Here is a 5,000-nt window from a genome sequence, read left to right as displayed (position 1 = left end):
GCAAAGTGCCGCTGTCCGCCCGGTTCCCCAAACGCCCCTGGTCGCCCAACTCAGGGGAGAAGTGCTGAAATGAGGCCGAGTTGCCTGGTTCCCAAAATCGGCCAAATATTAGGCAAAGTGCCGGTGTCCGCCCGGTTCCCCAAACGCCCCTGGTCGCCCAACTCAGGGGCAGAAGTGCTGAAATGAGGCCGAGTTGCCTGGTTCCCTAAAGCGGCCAAAAAAAGAGCAAAGTGCCGGTGTCCGCCCGGTTCCCCAAACGCCCCTGGTCGCCCAACTCAGGGCAGAAGTGCTGAAGTCAGGCCGAGTGTCCTGGTTCCCTGGAGCGGCCAAATATTAGGCAAAAAGCCGGTGTCCGCCCGGTTCCCCAAACGCCCCTGGTCGCCCAACTCAGGGGAGAAGTGCTGAAGTCAGGCCGAGTTGCCTGGTTCCCTGGAGCGGCCAAATATTAGGCAAAGTGCCGCTGTCCGCCCGGTTCTCGGGCCGGCTGTAAAAACGACTAAGTCCAACTTCAGGCTGGGAAGTGGCAAACTGAGGCCGAGTGTCCTGGTTCCCAAAATCGGCCAAATATTAGGCAAAGTGCCGCTGTCCGCCCGGTTCCCCAAACGCCCCTGGTCGCCCAACTCAGGGGCAGAAGTGCTGAAATGAGGCCGAGTTGCCTGGTTCCCTAAAGCGGCCAAAAAAAGAGCAAAGTGCCGGTGTCCGCCCGGTTCCCCAAACGCCCCTGGTCGCCCAACTCAGGGGAGAAGTGCTGAAATGAGGCCGAGTTGCCTGGTTCCCTAAAGCGGCCAAATATTAGGCAAAGTGCCGGTGTCCGCCCGGTTCCCCAAACGCCCCTGGTCGCCCAACTCAGGGGAGAAGTGCTGAAATGAGGCCGAGTTGCCTGGTTCCCTAAAGCGGCCAAATATTAGGCAAAGTGCCGGTGTCCGCCCGGTTCCCCAAACGCCCCTGGTCGCCCAACTCAGGGGCAGAAGTGCTGAAATGAGGCCGAGTTGCCTGGTTCCCTAAAGCGGCCAAAAAAAGAGCAAAGTGCCGGTGTCCGCCCGGTTCCCCAAACGCCCCTGGTCGCCCAACTCAGGGGAGAAGTGCTGAAATGAGGCCGAGTTGCCTGGTTCCCTAAAGCGGCCAAATATTAGGCAAAGTGCCGGTGTCCGCCCGGTTCCCCAAACGCCCCTGGTCGCCCAACTCAGGGGCAGAAGTGCTGAAATGAGGCCGACCTGCCTGGTTCCCTGGAGCGGCCAAATATTAGGCAAAGTGCCGCTGTCCGCCCGGTTCCCCAAACGCCCCTGGTCGCCCAACTCAGGGGAGAAGTGCTGAAATGAGGCCGAGTTGCCTGGTTCCCAAAATCGGCCAAATATTAGGCAAAGTGCCGGTGTCCGCCCGGTTCCCCAAACGCCCCTGGTCGCCCAACTCAGGGGCAGAAGTGCTGAAATGAGGCCGAGTTGCCTGGTTCCCTGGAGCGGCCAAATATTAGGCAAAGTGCCGGTGTCCGCCCGGTTCCTTAAACGCCCCTGGTCGCCCAACTGACCGGCAGAAGTGCTGAAATGAGGCCGACCTGCCTGGTTCCCTGGAGCGGCCAAATATTAGGCAAAGTGCCGCTGTCCGCCCGGTTCCCCAAACGCCCCTGGTCGCCCAACTCAGGGGCAGAAGTGCAGGAATGAGGCCGACCTGCCTGGTTCCCCGGAGCGGCCAAATATTAGGCAAAGTGCCGGTGTCAAACGCCCCTGGTCGCCCAGCCCAAAAAATGACAAAGTCCCACAAACGCCCCTGGTCGCCCAGCCGAAAAAATGACTAAGTGCCAACGGCGCCCCTGGTCGCCCAGCCGAAAAAATGACTAAGTGCCAACAGCGCCCCTGGTCGCCCAAACACTCAACGCCCCTGGTCGCCCATCCGAAAAAATGACTAAGTGCCAACAGCGCCCCTGGTCGCCCAGCCCAAAAAATGACAAAGTGCCAACAGCGCCCCTGGTCGCCCAGCCTTAAAATATGACAAAGTCACACTTCAGGCCGAATTGTGCTGAACAGAGGCCGACCTGCCTGGTTCCCTGGAGCGGCCAAATAACAGGCAATGTCCCGGTGTCCCCCTGGTCGCCCAGGATTAAAATATGACAAAGTCCCACTTCAGGCCGACTTGTGCTGAGCAGAGGCCGGCGTTCCTGGTTCCCTGGAGCGGCCGAATTAAAGGCAAAGTCCCGGTGTCAGCCCGGTCCCACAAACGCCCCTGGTCGCCCAGCCACACGGCGCCCCTGGTCGCCCATCCACAAAAACGGCAAAGTGTCAAAAATGCCCCTGGTCGCCCAGCCAATAAACGCCCCTGGTCGCCCATTCATAAAAACGGCAAAGTGTCAAAAATGCCCCTGGTCGCCCAGCCACACGGCGCCCCTGGTCGCCCATCCACAAAAACGGCAAAGTGTCAAAAATGCCCCTGGTCGCCCAGCCACTAGCCGCCCCTGGTCGCCCATCCATAAAAACGGCAAAGTGTCAAAAATGCCCCTGGTCGCCCAGCCAATAAACGCCCCTGGTCGCCCATTCATAAAAACGGCAAAGTGTCAAAAATGCCCCTGGTCGCCCAGCCACACGGCGCCCCTGGTCGCCCATCCACAAAAACGGCAAAGTGTCAAAAATGCCCCTGGTCGCCCAGCCACTAGCCGCCCCTGGTCGCCCATCCATAAAAACGGCAAAGTGTCAAAAATGCCCCTGGTCGCCCAGCAAACAAACGCCCCTGGTCGCCCATCCATAAAAACGGCAAAGTGTCAAAAATGCCCCTGGTCGCCCAGCAAACAAACGCCCCTGGTCGCCCATCCATAAAAACGGCAAAGTGTCAAAAATGCCCCTGGTCGCCCAGCAAACAAACGCCCCTGGTCGCCCATCCATAAAAACGGCAAAGTGTCAAAAATGCCCCTGGTCGCCCAGCAAACAAACGCCCCTGGTCGCCCATCCATAAAAACGGCAAAGTGTCAAAAATGCCCCTGGTCGCCCAGCAAACAAACGCCCCTGGTCGCCCATCCATAAAAACGGCAAAGTGTCAAAAATGCCCCTGGTCGCCCAGCAAACAAACGCCCCTGGTCGCCCATCCATAAAAACGGCAAAGTGTCAAAAATGCCCCTGGTCGCCCAGCAAACAAACGCCCCTGGTCGCCCATCCATAAAAACGGCAAAGTGTCAAAAATGCCCCTGGTCGCCCAGCAAACAAACGCCCCTGGTCGCCCAGCCGAAAAAATGACTAAGTGCAAACAGCGCCCCTGGTCGCCCAAACACTCAACGCCCCTGGTCGCCCAGCCGAAAAAATGACTAAGTGCCAACGGCGCCCCTGGTCGCCCAAACACTCAACGCCCCTGGTCGCCCAGCCTTAAAAATGACTAAGTGCAAACGGCGCCCCTGGTCGCCCAGCCGAAAAAATGACAAAGTGCCAACAGCGCCCCTGGTCGCCCAACCGAAAAAATGACTAAGTGCCCGCATCTTTTGCGTTGACCCCCCACCTCTACCCTCAAACCAAAAAGATGCGGAGGTTTGACCCAGATCTCCAAAACACTATCGGCACATATATAGGGAACAGCATTTTAAGAGCTTTTGGAGCCGAAAATATGACAAAGTCCCACTTTTTCGAAAATATGACAAAGTCCCACTTTTCGAAAATATGACAAAGTCCCACTTTTTCGAAAATATGGCAAAGTCCCACTTTTCTGAAAATATGACAGAGTGCCACTTTTGTCACAAATGAGTGCCTGGCTCCCCGGCAATGTGAAACACGAACACGGACTGGAGAAGCGGGCGGCTTTGCCGCTCGCCGCGGCCTCGCTCCGGAAGGGGGGGGGCCGCTTATGAAACACGAACACGGACTGGAGAAGCGGGCGGCGTTGCCGCTCGCCGCGGCCTCGCTCCGGGTGGGGGGGGGCCGCTAATGAAACACGAACACGGACTGGAGAAGCGGGCGGCTTTGCCGCTCTTCCCGGCCTCGCTCCGAGCGGGCGGGCCGAATATTAAACACGAACACGGACCGGAGAAGCGGGCGGCTCTGCCGCTCGCCGCGGCCTTTCGGGGGGGCCGCTTATGAAACACGAACACGGACCGGAGAAGCGGTCGGCTTAGCCGCTCTTCCCGGCCTCGCTCCGAGCGGGCGGGCCGCATATTAAACACGAACACGGACCGGAGAAGCGGGCGGCCTTTTGGCTCGCCGCGGCCTTTCGGGGGGGCCGCTTATGAAACACGAACACGGACCGGAGAAGCGGTCGGCTTAGCCGCTCTCCCCGGCCTCGCTCCGAGCGGGCGGGCCGAATATTAAACACGAACACGGACCGGAGAAGCGGGCGGCCTTTTGGCTCGCCGCGGCCTTTCGGGGGGGCCGCTTATGAAACACGAACACGGACCGGAGAAGCGGTCGGCTTAGCCGCTCTTCCCGGCCTCGCTCCGAGCGGGCGGGCCGAATATTAAACACGAACACGGACCGGAGAAGCGGGCGGCCTTTTGGCTCGCCGCGGCCTCGCTCCAGGCGGGCCGCTTAACGAACACGGACCAGAGAAAGCGGGCGGCCTTTCGGCTCGCCCCGGTCTCGCTCCAGGCGGGCCGCTTAACGAACACGGACTAAAGGAAGCGGGCGGCCTTTCGGCTCGCCCCGGCCTCGCTCCAGGCGGGCCGCTTAACGAACACGGACCGGGGCAGCGGGCGGCCCCACGCGCTCGCCGCGGCCTCGCTCCGAGCGGGCCGCGTAACGAACACGAACACGGACCGGAGAAGCGGGCGGCCTTTCGGCTCGCCCCGGCCTCGCTCCGAGCGGGCCGCTTAACGAACACAGACCAATGCACGGGGGCGGCTTTGCCGCTCGCCCCGGCCCCGCTCCAGGCGGGCGCCTTACTAACACGGACCGAAGGCCGGCGGCCGCTCCTCGCGGCCACGCACCCACACCCCCGCACCGACCGATCGGCGATTACAACCTGCCATCGGAGGGCCCCCGCCGGCGCCGCCAGGCGCTCGGGCGGACGGCTCCTCCGGCCGCGGGTCCACTCCA

Source organism: Hippichthys cyanospilos, chromosome 22, assembly GCF_059441005.1.
Source record: "Hippichthys cyanospilos isolate Australia breed blue-spotted pipefish chromosome 22, RoL_Hcya_1.0, whole genome shotgun sequence".
NCBI classification, from domain to species: Eukaryota; Metazoa; Chordata; class Actinopteri; order Syngnathiformes; family Syngnathidae; genus Hippichthys; species Hippichthys cyanospilos.
This window is presented reverse-complemented; position numbering follows the sequence as displayed.